Source organism: Canis lupus, chromosome 21 (genome assembly GCF_048164855.1).
Source record: "Canis lupus baileyi chromosome 21, mCanLup2.hap1, whole genome shotgun sequence".
Classification (NCBI taxonomy): Eukaryota; Metazoa; Chordata; class Mammalia; order Carnivora; family Canidae; genus Canis; species Canis lupus.
This window is the reverse complement of record NC_132858.1, coordinates 12,209,796-12,231,001: the sequence shown is the minus strand read 5'-3', so window position 1 is coordinate 12,231,001 and position 21,206 is coordinate 12,209,796.

The following is a 21,206-nucleotide window of genomic DNA, read 5'->3' as shown; positions in this document are numbered from 1 at the left end:
CAGAAGGAGGAGCCTTCACCACAAGACGTAAAAGAACTGCTGCTCCAGGAAGTCTGGCTTGAGCTCCACCATGGGGCCTTAAGCCTATTAAGACCAAAGAGAGGGTTGCTCATCATCCCAGGGGCACCGGGCAGTTGGGCCCTGAGACTGTGTGCCAGAGAGTGAGTTCCAGGCCCGTATCACAGAGCTCTGGTAGAGTCATGGAGGGTTCTTGAGGGTGAGGGAGGGGACATGGAGAGGAGGGGAATCCCCAGCCTTGCAGATCCCCCACACCATTCTTTTCTGAACTGCCCTATTCTGCAAAACCAGAATTTATTTCATATCTAACCCCAGATGTTATGGTGTCTGCCTTTCAATCCACTCCAGCTCAGCAAGAATGGGCTATTTACTGGAAGAGCCCCAGATTCAGGGTCGGGATTCTAGAATCTGCTACTACTTAACAGGGAACTTTGAGCAAGCCATCTTCTGTTCTGAGGCTCACATCTTTCATCTGTAAAATGGGAGGATTGGATTAGATCAGAGTTACCTACACTGGGTTCCGTGGAATAGTATGTCCCAAGAAGATGGTGCAACTTAGGTTCACCAAAGGAAATTCTGACGAGGCCCCCTCCTTGCAGTGCAAGTACACATTAGGGTGTTAAGAGCCTAAAAACCCCGCAGTAAAGAAACCTCTTCAGTTTCTTTAATTCGGTGTCTCGGAGCCTTCTTGACCTCAGAATAGTACCCTCCTTTTTTTGGTGGAAAATCAATTAAGATCTTGAGGAATATAAATTTTGACAGATTACTTTGGGAAATGATGAATGAATGATCACTTAATTCCTTCTAAGCTTTAAGCATCATAATTTTGAAAAACAAGAGTCTTAAATTAGGAGATACTATCTCAGTTTGAAATGAACTCACTATCAGCTAAACGGGCCAATTGAAAAGCAAAATAAGGGACACCTGGGTGGCTCAGCAGTTGAGCATCTGTCTTCGGCTCAGGGCATGATTCTGGGGTCCCGGAATCGAGTCCCACATCAGGCTCCCCGCAAGGAGCCTGCTTCTCCCTCTGCCTGTGTCTCTGCCTCTCTCTCTGTGTCTCCCATGAATAAATAAATAAAATCTTTAAAAGAAAAAAAATAAATATTGATGCAGAGTCCTCCAGCAGGTGGCGGAGACACCCAAGCCAGCAGGAGAGAAAGTAAAAACCAGACCATGTGTCCCAGGTCCTTTCCTGACATCCCAGGCCAAGATGTCCCCTTCGCAGGCAGGAGTCTGGACAAGGGAAGGAGAGAAAGAGCTGCCTTTGTTTCTGCCCACTGCCCCAGAAAGACACTTCCTTTCATTTCATAAGAACATGATTATAAAATACCCTTCTTTATTTCAAAGATGATTCTACAGAACTGATCTCCATTGGATGTGTTCCTGATTGGGTTTCTTTTTCCAACTGAGAGCATTGTTTACATTGACATGTAAACTAGATAGTTTTCATCACTCTTGTTTCTTGGCCTTCTGTGTTGTTCATTTTCTCATTTCTTCATTCACAATGAATATCTGGTGAGATGTGAAATAAATAGAAAATCATGATGCCTTTGCACAATAGGGCAGTTCAGAGAAGTTACCTTTCCAGGCATTAGAAGTGAGGACTTAGCAGGAACTGTGCAGCCGAGTCCAGTGTTGGATGTGTTGGTGTGTGATTTGCATCTCTGCCTCTCCCTTGTGTCCATAGCTCCTCAACCACATGGTAAGTTCCTGGAGGCAAAGCTCAATTCCTCTGCTCTGATCTCCCACAGTGACACATGAAGGCTGACACTTGCCGGCACTGGGTACACTCTCATAGCTGCTGGTTGAACTGGGGAGGGGAAGCGGTAAAAGTAAATGAACACTGGACCCCCCCACCCCCCACCAACAGCTGGTCCAGGCTTTGACATGAAATCTGTCCCAGGAGGTGTGCCCAAGCAGATTTCTTTCTGTACCCAAAGTGGACTTTTGACAATTACTCACTTAAAAACCTAAGACTTTCAACCAGAAAATGCGAGCATGAGAATAAATTCGAAGCCATTGGGAACAAATTCTCAGATGCCCACATGGCCTTGTGAGTGTGTTATCCAGGACTCCAGGGCTAAACCCCCTGCATGTGCTTAACTAATGAACTTGGGGGCGTTTCTCTGTCCTCCCACTTCTCCTAAAATGGAGATAATCCTTTCATGGAGATTGTAGTGAGAATGACGTGAGACTGTGTACAGAAAAGTCAGCATGTTGCATGGACAGGGCATATTAACTCTGCAATTGAACCATATGACATACCAAGAAAGTTGAAAGGAGGGCATGGAAAGAAAAATGCCTCGCAAATTAGTATAAAAATATAATGCGAAAATAGAATAATATGATATAATCGATCTTTGGAAAAGGAAAAGTAATTTAAAAATTCATATGGAAGAATAAATATTCAAGAATGCCAAGAAAAATTTTGAAAAGTCATAGTAAGGAGGAACTAGCCCTAGGAAATAATAAAACTTAGATCTAAAGGTACTACCACAAAAATAAGTCTGATTTTGGCACCAAAGTACACAAATATATCATTGGCTCAAAATCGAGAGCCCAAAAATAGACCCAAGGGCATGTGAGCACATAATGCATAATAAAGGTGACATTTCAGCTCACTGAGCCGAATTGTTTATTCACAAAATGATGCCAGCATAATTAGATCTGCACCTGGATTGAATAAAGTTAGATCCTTTCTGTCCACTGTCTACAATAATAAATTCCACGTGGATGGAAAACTTAACGTAGCAATCTAAATTTTTTTTTTAAATTAAATGAAGTGTAGGTGTGGGTGATACCTTATTTGGTAAGGTATGGATACCCAGGAGCCATAAAGAAAAGACAGGCTGATTTAATTTTATAAGTATTCGATTTTTCTCTACAAATAATGATACCACAAACAAAGCTGGGAGACAAAGACTGTGCTTGGGAGGACAAATCTATACTACATATGCTAGATAAAAGAGTAATTTGTAGAGATTTCCTACCAATTGATAAGAAGATGACAAATAGCCCAGTTGGGGACGAGAGGAAGAAGAGACTTCCATTTTCAGAAATGTTCTGGAACAAGAATCCAAAAACAAACCCTTCTCGGTACACAAAGATCCCAAAGTGCTTGAGAGAGTATAAGTAAAATGTTTTTTTAAAGCATGATTGAGTTGGCAGTAACTACCAGAAAATGCTAACCAGAGGGTAAGGGAAGCAAGTCCTGGAGTCAGCGTTTGCTCAAAAGTTCCTCAAAAATTGAAAAAAAGAACTACGATAGGATTCAGCAGTCTCACTCTGGGTGGACACTCACAAGAGCTGAAACCAGAATCTCGGAGATGTTTCTGCACTCCGTGTTCCCCGCAGCATCATTCACAGTAACCACACATGGAATCAATGTGGGTGTCCGTCGGCAGGTGAGTAAGTAAAGAAAACGTGGTATATACAGACAATGGAATATTATTTGGCCCCGAAAAGGGGGGGAAATTTGTCAGTTGTGACAACCTGGATGTAGAAGACATTACACTGAGTGAAAGAAGCCACAGAGGACAAACTACACAATGCCACTCATACGAGGAATCATAAAAAGTCAAACTCACAGAAGCAGGCAGGAGAGTAGAATGGCAGGTGCCAGGGGCTGGGCAAGGGGAACAGGAGAGGGTATTAGTCAAAGGGTACAACGTTTCGGTTATACAAGAGGAGCGAGTTCTAGAGATCTCCTGCACAGCCCAGTTTCTGTGGCTAACAATATTACGTTGTACATTTAATAATTTGCTAAGAGAGTCGACCTTTGTTGTGCTCTTATCACAAAAAATAATAGTTAATAATAATTAAGAGGGCAGGAAGAAAATTGGGGAGGTGATGGATTATTTATGGCATAGACTGTGGTGATGTTTTCATGGGTATATATTTATCTCCAAACTCATCAAGTTGTATACATGAATTATGTACCATTTTTGTGTGTCAATTATACCTCAATAAAATGGCTTTAAAAATCACATTAAGGGCAACCCAGGTGGCTCAGTGGTTTAGCACCACCTTCAGCCCAGGGCGTGATCCTGGAGACCCGGGATCGAGTCCCATGTCGGGCTCCCTGCATGGAGCCTGCTTCTCGCTCTGCCTGTGTCTCTGCCTTTCTCTCTGTGTGTCTCTCACGAATAAATAAATAAAATCTTTAAAAATAATAATAAAAAAATAAAATAAAAATCACATTAAAATAATTTTTTAAGACAATATCTTTTCCTCCCTGATGGCTAGAGCCTGGGTTATAAGAGGCCAGGAGATGCCAAAAACAGCCTGGAACCCAGCAGGGAAGTTGTATTAGAGACCCCACATGGAGCCAAAACTCCAGAAGGGAGTGTGTGAACCAGAACATACCTTCAACATAAGAAGACAGAGAGTTTAAATGGAAATGAATCAAAAATGGTTCAACATGTAAATTGGAACCAGCTGAAACCTGATACAACAAAGACTATGTCAGACAAAGTATACCTTACAAGAAGTGCAACCAGAGAGAGGGACATTATATAGGAAAAAAGGGCACATAGACTAGCAAGATATCACAGTCCTAGATCTGTGTGTCCCCAATATCATGACTTTAAAATGTAGAAAGTCCAAATTTGATGGAACTCAGAAGAAAAAGGCAAGTCCACAATCATAGCAGGAAATTCTATTACACTTTGCTAAGTTGCTGATAGAACAGTTAGGAAAAACAAAAAACAAAACAAAACAAAACTAAAACCTTAATTATGTAGAAGCTTCAGGGCCTCTGGGCGGCTCAGTCGGTTAAGTGTCTGCCTTCAGCTCAGGCCATGATCCCAGGGTTCTGGGTTCGAGTCCTACATTGGGCTCCCCACTAAGCAGGGAGTCTGCTTCTCCATTTCCCTCTGCTCCTCTACCCCTGTTTGTGCACATGCCCTCTGTCTCAGTCTGTCAAATAAATAAATAACATCTTTAAAAAAAAAAGATATGGAAGCTTCAGGGTGCCTGGGTAGCTCAGTTGGTTAAGTGTTTATCTTTGGCTCAGGTTGTGATCTCATGGTCCTGGATCAAGCCCCACATTGGGCTCCCTGCTCAACAGCGAGTCTGCTTCTCCTTCTGTGATCTCTCTCTTGTTCTATCTCAGATAAGCAAATAAAATCTTGAAGAAGAAGAAAGAAGAAGAAGAAGAAGAAGAAGGAGGAGGAGGAGGAGGAGGAGGAGGAGGAGGAGAAGAAAGAAGAAGAAGAAGAAGAAGAAGAAGAAGAAGAAGAAGAAGAAGAAGAAGAAGAAGAAGAAGAAGAAGAAGAAGAAGAAGAAAGAAGATCTGGAAAACACCCTTAACAAACCTGACCCAGTTAATATATAGAGAACACTGAAGCTGCCAGTGACCAAAGCCACGCACTTTTCAAGTGCACATGGAATAGAATAGATATATTAGAAATAACAAATTCCCTTCCTGGGTATATGTATCTGTTCACCAAGACACATGTTTCGGGATAGAAGTTCACAACATACTGATCATTGAAAGAAGCCAAATCAAGAACCGAGGAAGAGAGGGAAAACTGTTCTAGACTAGGGGAGGCAAAAGAGACCTTAAGAGCCAAATCTGGTGGGTAGAATCTGATTGAGTTCCAGATATTTTAAAAGCTTTTATTTATTTATGCATGAGAGACAGAGAGAGACAGGCAGAGGGAGAAGCAGGCTCCATGCAGGGAGCCCGACATGGGACTCGATCCCGGGTCTCCAGGATCCCACCCTGGGCTGAAGGCGGCCCAGAGCTACTGGGGCTGCCCAGAATTCCAGATTAAAAAAAAAAATTACATAATAGGTTTTGAGGATAATTGAAAGACTTCGGGGATCCCTGGGTGGCACAGAGGTTTGGCGCCTGCCTTTGGCCCAGGGCGCGATCCTGGAGTCCCGGGATCGAATCCCACGTCAGGCTCCCCATGCATGGAGCCTGCTTCTCCCTCTGCCTGTGTCTCTGCCTTTCTCTCTCTCTCTGTGACTATCATAAATAAATTAAAAAAAAAAAAAGAAAAAAGAAAGACTTCGGAGTCTGGACTATATGTTGGATGAGGTTATTGAAGTAATATCAATGTTCTTGGGTGTGATAATAGTGATGAGATTGTATAGAAAGTCTTATTCTTGGGATATGCATGCTGAAGTGTTTGGAGTGAATACCTCGATGTTTGCAGCTTCCTTTTGAATGGTTTGGTAAAAGGGAAGTGTGTGTGTGTGTGTGTGTGTGTGTGTGTGTGGTGTCTGTGTCTCTCTCTCTCTCTCTGTGTGTGTATTTATATTCATAAAGATGGAACCAGTGTGACAAAATGTTAATAGTCAGTGAATGTAGGTGAAAGGTGCATGGGTACTCATCATGCTGTTCTTTTAACTTTTGTAGAAGCTTGAATTTTTTCTGAAGAAAATAAAAGGAAAAATGAATGTAATGCATACCAATTACAGAAAATGGGTAAAATAAAACACAAGGAAAGAAAAAGGAAATTGAGAATCTAGATAGACTCTTTATGGTTATAACCTGAAAAAGAAATTGCATCAGTAGAGAATACCTTTATTCAATATTCAGTTGGAGGCTCTAGCCACAGAGTAATAAAAGAAAAAGAAATGAAATAAAGATTGAACATGAAGAAACAAAATTATCTACATAGAAAACTCCAAGAGAAGCTACAGACAAATTATTAGAACTAAGAGTCTGGCCATGGTTGTTGCATATAAGATCAATAAGCAAAAATAAAATGCATTTCAATGTCCTAGCACCACTGAGCTAGAAAAAGTCATTTTAAAAATTCCATTTATAATAGCAACAAAAAAGTAAACAAAAAATAAATCTAACAAAAGCTTTATAAGCTCTTTATGTAGCAACCAGTCAGACTTGATTAAAAAGCATTAGAGAAGGCCACAGTAATGGAGAGATAAGCTATGCTCATAGATGGTAAGATTCAACATTATAAATATGCCAACTTCCTCCAAATTAATTTCTAAATCCAATTCAATTCCAACCAAAATCTTCAAAAGGTTTTTCATTGTACTTGACAAATAGATTCTAAAAATATATACAGAGGAGCAAGAAAAGCCAAGACAATTTCAAAGTTAGTGGAGTTTGTCCTGGCAGTTATTAAGACTTCATGTAAAGCCAAGTAACTAAGATAGTGTGGTATGGGTGCACGGATAGAAACACAGACCAATGGAACAGAATGGCAACCCCAGAAACATATATGGAAGACTTATATTCCCATATGAACATGGGAACTTTATACTTGCCAGAGGTTGCATTGCAAATCAATATGAAAAAGATGGGCTAGTCAATTAATCAATTACCTAAATGGAAAAAAATCAAATTAGATCCTCACCTCCCACTGAACACAGAAATAAATCCCAGAATGATTAATGACTTAAATGCGGGTGGGGTGGGGTGGATAAAAGTTTAAAACTTCTAGAATAAAATATAGGAAAATGTCACTATAATTTCGGAGTAGGAAAGGTTTTCTTCAACAAAACACAAAAAGTATAAGCCATGAAGCTGGAAACGATTTCACTATTTTTCACTTGGTGACCGGGAAGGGGGAGAAACAATAGGAGGCGAAGGGAACACAGTTCTTGCCATCAGGAGGACAGCGAGAGGGAAGGAGATGAGCCTGAAGCTAATGAGCAGAGAGAGAAGTGTGGGTTTTCAGATCGTGACAAGTGCTAAGAAGGAAAAATCACAGGGTGCCATGGGAAAGCCTACAGAGGAATGCAGATCCGGTGTGGGGCGGTTCAGGAAAATTAGCTGAGGGAGAGACATTAGAGATGAGATGCAAAGCTTGAGGAGTCAGTCCAGCAAAGAGCAGACTCAAGGATCCTAGGCAGAGGGTTCGGGGCAGGAAAAAGCACCCTGGGAATGGAGAGGCAGAGATTTAGCCTGGAGAAGGCAGGGGCGAGAGGAAGAGCTAAGAAGAAGACCATGCGAGGAAGGTCTCTGGGGGCATGTAAAGATCTTTAGCCTAAAAGCAATTTTTTAAAAAATGAAATCATTCTGAAATAATCAGATTTGCATGTTTAGAAGCTCACTCTTGACATGAGCTGGCCAGGATGCAGAGCACCTGGAGGCCTCCTCCACGGATGGGGAGAATGCAAGGTGGTAGAGCCGCGCTGGAAAATGGCCTGGCGGTTTCCTGTCAAGTTCAGCATACACTTGCCATAGGACCCAAGAGAAATGAAAGCTTATGTTCACACAAAACCATGAACCTTTTAGTCGTAATGGCCAAGAACTGGCAGCAATTCAAACGTCCTTCGGCGGATGAATGGACACACAGTCCGTGGTACACACATGCGATACGATAAACAAAATTAAAGGAACAAACTGGTGCTATATATGATGATGTGGCTACATCTCAAATGTACTTTGCTGAGTGAGAGAAACCAGATGCAAAGGGCTTCATGCTTTGTATGACTCCATTCGTATAACATCCTGGGGAAGGCAAAGCTATAGAGGCTGAAATTAGACCAGGGTGTGAGGGAGGGGTTGATTACAAAGGGGCAAGGGGGGATATTTTGGGGTAATGGGGGTGCTCATTTTTTTTAGGTAGGCTCCATGCCCTGCACAGAGCCCAATGTACGGCTTGTACTCATGACCCTGAGATCAAGACCTGAGCTGAGATCAAGAGTCGGTGGCTTGACTGACTGAGGTACCCAGGTGTCCCAAAGGGGATGTGTTTTACCTTGATTTTGATGGTGGTTACACAATTTGATGCCTTTATCAAAACATATAGATAGAACTGGACCCTAAAAGGGAGGAAATTTACTCTATGTAATTATGCCTTGATAGGAAAGTAAGAAAGAAGGAAGGGAGGGAGAGAGGAGGAAAGAAAGAAAGAATGAATGAACAAACCCCACTCCGGCCTGCCCATGGGGAAGTGATTAAAGAGAATTCTGGTCTGTGTGGTGGCCTGAGTCTGATGAGAGCTCCCCTCCCCAACCCCCATCTCTACTCAGGGAGCAAGTCAGAGGAGCCAATGAGGGAGAACAGAGGGAAGGGAAATGTTGTCCAGGAGGCCTTGCCTTATGCTCATTAACCAGCCCCTCAGGCATCTGGGGGTGGGGCCTGTGACCAAGGGGGTGTTTACAAGCTGCAGTAAAACTGTTATTTTATGGCTGGGGGTACAGGCAGGAAATTGGGGTTTTATGGTTCACTAAGCATCAATAGCGATTAACCTCAGAGACTCCATGGCCTTTCGTGGGTCCAAAGCACTATACAAACACTGAGTAAGAAAGTCATGTGTTCCACCTCCCACCTAGAGAAGCACCTCTGCCAAGTACTCGAAACCTAAGCCTCCCTCCTTCCAGTGGAAACCGGAAGGCCCAAGTCAGTTTAGTTAGATTCAGTTAGTTTTTGTTTTCCAAAGAAACAGAGACTTAGCAATTCTTTTGCTTAGTAAAAAAAATAAAAAGAAAAACCCAACCCCACCAAAGGGTTCAAATGAAAGGATGAATCATTACAATATTACATGCTTAAAATTTAAAGAATTTTATAGTTTTTAATAGGGTCATCACATTCAGTCTCTCACTTGGCCTTCAGCTGTATCCTTGAGGGAGGCAGGAGTCATCACTCTCATTATACAGATGAGACTGAGTTTTATTTTACTTTTTTTATTTTATTTTTTTTTTTTTGAGACTGAGTTTTAAAAGGTAGAAGGATTTCCCAAAGTCAGTAGGCAACTGGTTGGTTTTGTTGTTATTTTGCTATGTGCTTTTGGTTGCAAGTAACAGGAATTTTTTTTTCAAACTGGGTAAGATGAGGAAAAGAAAATGTAGTTGCTCATGCCATCAAAGACTGGGCTCACTTCAGACATAGCTGAATCCAGGAGTTGGTGTTTCTCTTCATCTCTGGGTTTTTCCATCCCCTATGGGCATGTGTCCCAGGCAGCCTCCTGTGACATGGTTGTGTCTGGCAAGCACAGATCTGCATTAGTAGTACAGCCATCAATTCTAGTATTAGGAGCTTCTTTTCCTTTTTGGTTCTAAAGAAAGCCTCAGGATGGAGTTCTCACTGAACCAAACACTGTAGTCAAGGGGTAGAATATGGCCCAGGTCTGTGCTGTGGCCACTCTTAGGATTGGTGGGCTCTGCAACCAAATATTCTAGAGTCTCTCAGTGGAAAAACTAGCTCCTTGACTCATGCCAGTGAGACTACATTCACCAGTCAATAAATTATGTAGATAGCTCCCCATCAGCTTTTTATTGTTTCATCCAAAAGAAAAAAATGAGTACACCCTCAGGGAGGAAAAAGAAAAAAAATTGTAACAAGGATGAGAAAGTGTAAAAGCAGTGGTAAAACTGACTCTAAGGGAAGTAGAGCTAGTTCAGGTGATGGATGGTTTTCGAAACTTCTGCAGAAAGCTTTGCAAATGTGTCGCAACCAGCAAAACTAAGAGTTGCTATGAAGATGTCATAATACAGAACATTCAAAAAGTAAAAGGAGAACTGTCAAAATTTAAAAATGACAAGTTTGAAATAAAAAGTCAAGAAAATCTCCCAGAAGCTAGAACAAACAAATGAAGAAACAGAGATGGAAAATATGAGAAAAATAACAGACATGAAAGATTGACTGAGGAGATATAACATCTGAGTGATACGAGTTCCAGAAAGAGAATGGGAAACGTGAAGAGCACAAAAGCATTCCCCAGGGCAAAGGACACAAGGATTTATTTATTTAATTTATTTTTAAGATTTCATTTATTCATGAGAGACAGAGAGAGAGAGAGAGGCAGAGACATAGGCAGAGGGAAAAGCAGGCTCCCTGTGGGGGAGCACAATGCAGGACTCGATCTCAGGACCCCAGGATCATGACCTGAGCCGAAGGTAGATGCTCAACCACTGAGCCACCCAGACACCTCCGTGGGACAAAAGTAGATTGAAAGCACCTACAGAATGTCCAACAAGTGAACAGAAAGGGACCCACACCTGTTGTGGTGAAATTTTCTAACACCAAGTATAAAGAGTAGATCCTAGAAACTTCTAGAGAGAAACAAACATACAAATACATTGCTATCAATGGCATGGAACTCGGACTAGCATCAAAAGTACTGAACACTGGGGAAAAAAATGGAGGAAGCCTTTCAAATTGTGAGAGAAAATGACTTTCAGTCTGGAATTCCATGTCCAAGTGGTCAAAAGAGTTTAATCAAGTCTGAAGGGAAGGAAAAAGTCATTTTCAGATTTACCAGGCCTCTGACCATTTGTCTCCCACATACATTTTTCTGAGGAAGTTACTTGAGGATGTGCTCCAGCAAATCAAGTCCTCTTTCTCGGACTAAAACAAGAAAGGGGAGATGTGATGCCTGGCACATGAGAGGGATGAGAGTAAGTTCCAAGATTCCAGAGACAAGAGGCCTGGAGAACACTTAGTCCAGTTGGGAAGAAGGAGATGGAGGATCCCAAGAGGAAGATACCTGAAAAAAAACAGAGATTGAAGAGGTTCTATAAATCCCAAGAATTTGGTACCATGGAAAAGGGTATTACAAGCAATCAGTATAAGAAGTAATGCAATGAACCATACACGAACTTTAGGAATATAACACCCTGAAATGTTTCCTATAGATGCAGGAAAATGTGCTCAGAGCAAGACTGCCTGAACTTGTGCAATCCAGTTCTAGAACTTATCAGCTATCTGATCTTACATAACCTCTCTGTGCCTGGACTTACTCATCTGTATAATGGGGAAGACATTAATGCATCATAGGATTGTTGCAAAAATTACATGGACTAATACATGTAAAGCAATTAGTGCAGTGTCCGTCACATAGTAAGAGTGCAGTAAATCTTAGCCATCATTATTATTATGGGCTCTTCTGAAAGAATCTACTTGTGGATAAAACCAACCAATCAAAAAACAAAACAAAACAAAACAAAACAAACAAACAAACAAACAAAAAAATACCAGAATTGGAAAAACTGCAGTGATCATGGTGTCCATTTATTTATTTATTTTATATTTATTTATTTGAGAGAGAGAGAGTGAGAGAGGCAGAGGATGAGCAGAGGGAGGAGCAGAGGGAGAGGGAAAAGCAGACTCCCGCTGAGCAGGAAGCCCTCCTGGGGGGGCCTCCATCCTGGACCCTGGGATCCTGACCTGAGCTCAAGGCAGATGCTTAACCAACTGAACCACCCAGGTGCCCTGATCATGGTGTCCATTTAGTAGAACAAAGATACTGGTTAAGGTCATGTTAACTGCCTTGATCAGCACACCGAAAATATATAACACGATGGAAGCTTATTTCTGGAACATATAAATTCCAAAATAGCTGTTTCTGAATTGGCAGGCGGCTCTCCTCCGAGTGGTGAGTCAGGGCTCCAGGTGTCTGCCATCCCGGGGCCCCGCAGTGTTCAGGGGTGCTGGGTTCTCACGCCTCCAAGCAGCCACGGAGCATCACACACTGAGGTTTTCGCCCACCAGGCCAGCAAGCTGCACGCGGCCTTGCAGCCCGTGGGCCATTGTCTAGAGCGCCTGCGCGTCCGATCGCGGGGGAGCCTGGGAACTGTAGTCCAGCGGGAATAGAACAGTAGTCCAGCGAGAACAAAGGGTGAACAATTTGATGGACAGCTTGTCACAAAAGCTTTGGTGTCAGAACTCAATGTCAGTGCTATAAACTTGGACGGAGTCACTAATAATAGCATCCAGAGGTGAGGAAGGAAGGTGGGAACATTACCAAGGGTGCTTAATTTCCTCCGCTGGGCAGGCCATCAGTCTATGCTGCTTCAAATAAAAACGTGCCATTAAAAAAAAAAAAAACCAACAACTCTAATGACTCTTACTCTCCTGATTTTTCCACACTCTGTTTTTTCACCTTCAAAGAATCTTTTAAATTAATCTCTGTAAGAGAAGAGCATTTATCTGAAGTTCAGAGAGCATGTAGCCTAACCTCAATTTCCTTTTCTTCTGTTCAAATAAAATGAAATTTAGTTCTTAACATGTATTCTTAAATGAATGCATATCTTGATGTCAAAGCTTACTTGGCACTTCCCAAAGCCTGGAAGTACCAGCTCAGACCTATATCCCGGAAAAGCCTGAATGAGACCCCATTAGTGGCATGGAAATCCCTCAGCCATCACTGGGCTGGTGGATGCTCCTGGACCCCACTTCCAAGGCCTCTCCATCAGCCGCTGCTCTGCGGACTCATTAGGAAGGTCACGAAGATGTGGTTTTCAAGGACAGCACCCTCGTCTCCACCTTGCACCCTCCCCATGTGCTGAGTTTTACTACCCTATGGGAAGGGAACAGCGAGAATGTTCTCCCCCAACAGGGAGAATTTGGGTCTGGAAGGAGGAGGAGGAGGAGGAGGAGGAGGAGGAGGAGGAGGAGGAGGAGAACGAAGGAAGTACTGGAATCAGCAGACTCCAGAGGATTCGCCCTAAGAGCTTTGCAAAGCTAGCCTAGCACTCCCTCCAGCCCCTATTAGGATAACTCAAAATTACTGAGGGCTCCCAGGGACCCTGCTTCCAGGAGATATTGAGGGGAAACCTCTGCTTGGGATGACCAGTGTGCAAGAGTTTCTTTCTTTCTTTCTTTCTTTCTTTCTTTCTTTCTTTCTTTCTTTCTTTCTTTCTTTCTTTCTTTCTTTCAAGATTTTATTTACTTATTCATGAAAGACACAGAGAGAGGCAGAGACATAGGCAGAGGGAGAAGCTGGCTCCTCATGGGGAGCCTGATGCAAGACTTGATCCCAGGATCCTGGGATCACGACCTGAGCCAAAGCCAGATGCTCAACCACTAAGCCACCCAGGTGCGCCATGAGAGTTTTCTGATTGCATTTCTGGAATTATATGCCTGGGGTACACCACGTGAACCTTCCACCAAACATTAGCCCCCAGAGAGATCCAGCCTCCAAATGCTCACCCTCACCTACCGTCTACCTCCACCCAGCCTGGGGATCCTTTCTCCTGAGTTTGGAGGGAAACTCTCCTGAGTTCAGGCAGGGAAACACACACCCACTCAGCTCCACAGACATCTCCACTCACTGAGAATCTTGGCTGTCACTCATTCATGTCCCTCCTCCATTCGGCAAGTGTCTATGGAGGACCAAGTACTCTGCTATGGTGTGGGGATACAGCAGTGAACACGAATAGCAGCCCCTCCCATATGGGCTTCAATTCTAACTGGGACAGGGTTCCTCTCCTTTGGCTCTTTTGACATCTTGGGCACATAAACTTTGTTGAAGAGCGGGGCTTGTCCTGTGCATTGTGGGATGTTCAGTCCCATCTCCACCCTTTACCAATTAGATGCCAGTAGCAACTTCCCTTCTCCCAAAATGTCTCCAGACACTGCCAAATGTTCCCTGGAGGGCAAAACTGTTCCCAGTGGAGAATCACTGAGTTGAGAAGACACACACACACACACACACACACACACACACACACCTACCAATACAAACAGAAGATGACCTACTTTATTCCTTACAACATGACAACCCCAATATTAACCATTCTCCTCCCATATTACACATGAGGACACAGAGGCTACAAAATTTTTTTAAAAGATTTTATTTATTTATTTATTTATTCATGAGAGACACACAGAGAGAGGCAGAGATACAGGCAGAGGGAGAAAAAGGCTCCCTGTGGGCAGCCCAATATGGGACTTGATTCCAGGACCCCAGGATCATGCCCTGGGCCAAAGGCAGATGCGAACTACTGAGCCACCCAGGTGCCCTGAGACAGAAAAAAGTTTTTAGCAAGTAGCCACAGCTCTGAGTGGAGCAGCTGAGGTTTGAACCCTGGCAGTCTGACTCCACTCTGGCCTCTGTAACCTCCATGCACTCTGTAAACAGGGGCAAGTTGGCCTGAGCCTCAGCCCCAGGTCGCCAAGAAGCTGTCATAACCTCACGGGGAGGAAAGCAAGGAGAGGGTGGTCAAGAGAGATTTGCAATTCAAAGGTGAGGTTTTCAAATTAGGAGGCTGCCACCGGACAGAAGCCACAGAAGAAACCTGGCGCCAACTTTTGCTTCTCCTCCTGTTACAATTCATAACACTGTATTTCAGAGCCAATAAAACTCCATGGTGGACGAGAAAGCAAAATCACATTACTTTTTTAATGGTAAAACTATAAAGGTTTTCAAGAAAATGCATGTTTGCTGCTCTTCCTTCAGGTCCTTTAGGCCCATACTAGGTATGGAGGGACAGTTGGAGAAACGCTGATTTATAATAATAATGACAACAATCGTAGCAGCTAGTATTCATGAGCCCCTTCTCATGCAGTGACTGCCCTTTACTTGTGTTAACTCATTTAATTCTTGCAACAGCCCATTAAATATGAGCAGGTTTTTTGTATATCAATTATACCTCATTACACTGTAAAAATGAGGATTAAGCAATTGTGCAGTGCCCAACAGGTGTACATGTCTCATGATTGAATAATTGTAGTTATCTAACTATAAAATAAAATACTTTCTTTAAGATTTTTTTTATCTATTCATGAGAGACACTGAGAGAGGCAGAGACATAGGCAGAGGGAGAAGCAGGCTCCCTGTGGGGACCCCAATATGGGACTCGATCCCAGGGTCCTGAGCCAAAAGCAGACGCTCAACCAGTGAGCCACCCAGGTGCCCCAAAATATTCTTTTATATATATATATATATAAAGCCCTGTGGGGTTGACTAAGGCAACTGGAGGGTCAGAGAGGAGAAGTGACTTTGCCTGAGGTCCCATAGTGCCATTGACCCACAGAGACAGGGCTAGTCAGGCTCTGAGCTCAGCAGGTGGCTATGGATGGAGACCATGGGGAGATGCCCAGAATTGAGCCAAGGGCAGTGATGGCAGCAGGCAATGGGCAGGGGGACCGTGGACCTGGTCCTTGATTCTCTCCTGCACCCAGGTGACTTAGGGACAGGTCAAAAAAGGCCGGAGGGAGATGCAAGCGGCTCCCGTGGTGGTGGGCAAAGAAGTAACGAGAAAGTGGGTGGCACGTAGGGAGGATGAAGTGAACCCACCCTGGCCCTGAGGCACAGCCAAGGTAACTATGTTTCTCAAATTATGGACCTTGGACCACCTACACCAGTGCCACCTGAGGAGTCTGCTGAAACATATATACTTCCCATGCTAACTGAAATGACAAAGGACGCTTCACTTATTTATTAAAATAAGAAATCTAACAGAATCATGGGCTTTTGTTTTGTTCCCATTATATGCGGGAGAAGAAGAGAGCCCCACAGTCCTGCCCTCATGTGCCAGAGCATAGAAGTCTGTACGCTCTGGGTGAATGCAGATGCGCCCAGTTCAGCATCGTCACCAGAGACATGGTTGGTCCAGATCCCAGGTTTCTCTCTTAAGGGTCCTTTCTGTAGGACACGGTGACAATCTTTGAAGTCTCGTGGCCTCCCCCTGCGTGTACTTGGCCTTCCCAGAATCCGGAAGCTCACCACCAGCAGAAGCTGGGAGGCTTAGTCTTGGGTCTCAGGGTGTCACCTTTGTGCGTACTGTTGTGCAGCAAATCACCAAGGCCAGCCCGCCTCAAAGGTGCGGGAAACGGGACCCCACCTGTCAGTGTGGGGGTGGCACACATTTATGGGGAAGAAAGGGATCGGTGGTCGGAGATTATCAGCCACTTTCCCACCCATCTCTGCATTGCACAGAAACCAAGGTTGATAGTCTCACGAATGAGCTCAATTTTACATCATCTCGAATCAGATTATTTTCAAAAGAAAGATCTTGCCCCCGCCGTAGCTATAGAAAAGAGGGGAATCACCTTCATTGGCTCCTGAGATACTTTTGTTAATGATGAACCCTTCAAATTGTGAGGGGGAGACCTGGATGTAAATAGTGTGATGAGCGATCAATGAGTAACTCTCAGCTCAACACAGAACCGGAGCAGGGAGGAAGGGATTTTCCTCATGGGCAGTGATGGAAGGCACAGATCTCATGGCTCTTCAGAGGCAGGCCTTCTGGCAACCGGGAATGGCCTCTCTCCGGGTGGGGCCCAGAAATTGGCATTTTGTAACTTTTCTCCAGGCAGTAAGTCTTCCCCTGCTAGTTAGAATGGCTCCCAGGCCTGGTTGATTAATATAAAGTGTAATATAAAGTGTAATGATGATATTGATCCTAACAAACATCTTGTCATTTACTCAGCACTTAGCAATCCACAAGGTACTTTTCACGTTTTCATAATTCCAGAACCTCCTCCGGTGTCTTTGCTCTGTGACACCAGATTGACCCTGGCCTTGCCTGTAGAGCTTCTCAAACTCACCAACCTGATTTTGTTTCTGAGATTCCCTCTCTAATGTGCCATCAAATTTTATTTAAAAACCTCCCCAGTGCCTCCTGCTCCACCTTAAAGCTCACCGTGATTTAAATGCGGGGGGGAAAAGGAGATCATCCCCCATGAGACACCCCCGCCCCCACCTTGGCCAGCTAAGAAAAACCAGTGAGAGATTTGGTGGGTAGCAGAGAGCCTAGAGTGAACCCTGGTCGTGGACTCGGAAAGTTTGGGAACTCGGCCCAACCAGCTAACACAGGTGTGGCCCGGGCAAAGAAAGCCCTTCTCCTCTCTGGACTTTGGTGTCTCCAACTGTAACATGAGGATGCCAACTACCATGAGTGGCTTTACAGGTGCTTTGGAGGGGCTTTGAAGATCCTAGGGGTGCATGGTGTGTAAGGTGGGGAGGGGGCCCTGGTGATGAGGGGCCCCAGGTGACTCTCCCTACCCCTCCACCAGAATGGCTTGTCTTGTTTACAAGTCAAATTTCCACCTAAAACTGTGTGTGCGGGGTGGTGTTTTTCACTAACAACAATAAAGGTTTCTCCTGGGCTACATGACCTCTAGTTTCCCTGTCTGTCCTCACATTTCAATGTGATGCCAATAATTTCCAACAGTCCAGCAGTAAGCCCGTTCCAGGCATGGGTCCTAGCACTTCCCACCCATTATTATTACTGAATTCTTTCTGTTTATAGACGTGAAGTCAGTGAGCCTCACTAAGATAAAGTGCTTTGCAGCTAGTTCAGCAAGAAGAACCCGGATTTGCTCAGGGTAAACTGGTGCCGCAGACCTCTGCCTTGACCAGGACACAGCACTACCGTCCGGCTCATCTGGCCTCTGGCCCAGGTTAGGACACACACTCAGGTGTCCAGAGATCCCAGCCACGGCTCCTCCCACTCTCCCCTGCCCTGGAGCAGTTTAAATAGTTCCAGGGGTTTCCAGGCCCTCCCTTGGGTGGGACTCGGGGTGGGAGGGTGACAGGAACTTGCAAAGAGGCTGTGCATGAGGGTGCGGCCAAGTCTCAGGGCTTGAGTCAAGGCCCCACGGCAGGGCCGTGGGACAGGGACAGGCTCCTGTCTGCCCACTCAACACACTTAGCGAGGTGCTGTTATGTGCCAGGCACTATTCTAGGGCTGAGGATACATCAAAGGATGACACAGACCCATATGCCTACCTTCCTAGGGCCTGTATTCTAAAAGGGACACTCAGGCCATCAACAAGACAAACATGGCAGGCAAGAAATACTATATGGATTATTCAATAATGTTAAAAGTGAAGCAGAAAGGGGGAACAGGGAGTGATGAGATGAAGGGCAGAAAGCTGGTCATTTTAGATAAGGTGGGCAGAGAAGGCTTCTTAGGGGAGGTGATGCTGGCAGTAAAAAACCCTGGAGGGGAGGGTCCATTTCCCCTCATGTCCACTAGATGGCAGCACCCGCCCGTCCGTGGGCATCATGGGGGGCCCTCTGCCCAGCCCTGAGGGAGGATCTCCAGAGAAGCTTGCTTAAGTCTGACCAGGGGCCCCCGCTGGGGAAACCGGGGCTGCTCAGCCCATCTACAAATTTTGATGTTTAGAAGCAAACATCCTACAAAACAGGAATCCTACAAAACAATGCATGAACCATCAATGGGATGGGAGTACGCTCTGTTTCTTGATCTGGGTGCAGGATAGATAGCTGTTTGCTCACTTGGTAAAAATCCACTAAATTATGATCTGTGGGGGACCCTGGGTGGCTCAGTCAGTTAAGCATCTGCCTTTGGCTCAGGCCGTGATCCCAGGGTCCTGGGATCGAGTCGGGCATCTGGCTTCCTGCTTGGCCCCTCCATCTGGCTTCTCCCTCTGCCCCTCCACCCCTCCCTGTTCACTCTCTCTTGTGCGGTCTCTCAAATAAATAAAATATTAAAATAAATAGTTACAATCTGCCCATTTACCACCCTGAGGTTACCCCTTCAATAAGAAGTTAAACATGATAAGCATTTCCTTTTCATTTAAATCATTTTCTTTTCATCCAAATCATAATTTTCATTATTTTGTGCACCTCTTGCTGATTAGAGCTCTTTCTTAAAGGTTATCAAATACGTTAGAACAGATAAAATGCTCAGAACCATGCGTGACATGTAGGAAGCACTTTGTAAATGTTAACCCCATTTCCTGTCGCACAAGCCATGAGGCATTGTCTGTGATATCCAGTCGTGCTTTCTTCACAGTGGAGGACGAACTTAGAGAAAGTTGCCAATCTAATCGGCAAAATCCTAGAATTTTAGGATTTCCCCCAACCTTTCCCAGATAACTTGCCCATACCTATTTCAATAGTTCTAAAGGCAACGTACTTTTATGGGTCTTTCCAAAGTACTCACCTTAGTGTCCACAGAACTAATTCTCCCTCATACTTCTATTTCATTAGTTGACATATTAATTAAAGTATATAATGCAATAAGGAGATCAACTGTCATAAAAAGATTTGGATACAGGAGCGCCTAGGTGGCACAGTTAGTTAAGTGTCTGACTCTTGGTTTTGGCTCAAGTCATGCTCTCAGGGTCATGAGATCGAGCCCCACCTCGGGCTCCATGCTCAGTGTAGAGTCTGCTTGAAACTCTATCCCTCTGCCCTTCCCCACTTCTCTTTCTCTCTCAAATAAATAAATAAATCTTAAAAAAAAAAAGATTTGGAGACAAACCTAACTCACCCTAAGTGAGTATACAACTCAATTGGAAGAGGAGGGAAGACTGAGGTCAAGTAGAGAGGGGGCTGCTGACCGTGAGGCTTCAACCGGCAGCAAGAGCTTCAGAAGGAGTGGAGAGCCTGGGCCCATCTGGAAAGTTAGTTCAGTGGAGGTTGAGTCAGAGAACTACGACTATACCCTTAGGTCTTGCAGTCACCAAGATCGATTCTTTTTTTTTTTTTTTTTTTTTTTGAGATTTTTATTTGAGAAGGAGAGAGAATGAGAATTCAGGGGGAGGGAGAAGCAGATTCCCCGTTGAGCAGGGACCCCAATGCAGGGCTGGATCCCAGGACACTGGGATCATAATCTGAGCCAAAGGCAGACGTTCAACCGACTGAGCCATTCAGGTGCCCCCAAGTTCGATTCTTACACAATTACTAAGGAGTGGGTGTACCCATCGAGCATTACTGGAAGTATTTGGTCAGGCAGGCTGCCTTGGCGAGCTGGGACTAATAATCACAGCCGTTTACTGGGTACTCAATCCCATGCAAGGTGCCTCACATACCCTGATGGTAACCCTACAAGGGCTAGATTTCATTTAGCATTTGAATCTGTTCATCTTGATGCATAACAAACACTTATGAACCAATTTTAATTTACTTTATAATTCTGTGATTGGCACTTCGTGGGGGCTCAGCTGGGTCACTCTAGATTCAGCTGGTCTTGGTCATTATTTGTGATGAGCTCTGCTTCTGGGAATTGCCTAGCTGCAGGCTGGGGCTGCAGAGACACCTGAGCCACTTGGTCTTTCACCCTCCCTCAGACTAGCCTGAATCTCTCCACATGGGTGCTGGGCAGGGTCCTATGATAGAAAGAGGAAGCCTCCGAGGTCTTTTCAAATCAAAGCTTCAAATTGGCACAATGGCATTTCCACTACAGTCTATCAGCCAGATCGAGTCATGAAGCCAGCCCAGATTAAAGAGTGAAGCAGGGGATCCCTGGGTGGCTCAGCAGTTTGGCACCTGCCTTTAGCCCAGGGTGTGTTCCTGGAGTCTGGGGATCAAGTCCCACATCGGGCTCCCAGCATGGAGCCTGCTTCTCCCTCTGCCTATGTCTCTGCCTCTCTCTCTCTCTCTGAGACACTCATGAATAAATAAAATCTTTAAAAAATAAAAAATAAAGAGCGAAGCAATAGACCGTCACCTTTTTGCAAAGTCATATTGCAAAGGGATATGGACCCAGGTGAGGGACGAGGGGGGAATAATTGCAATCATTTTTGCAAACAATATACCTCAGTCTTGATACATGAAGAA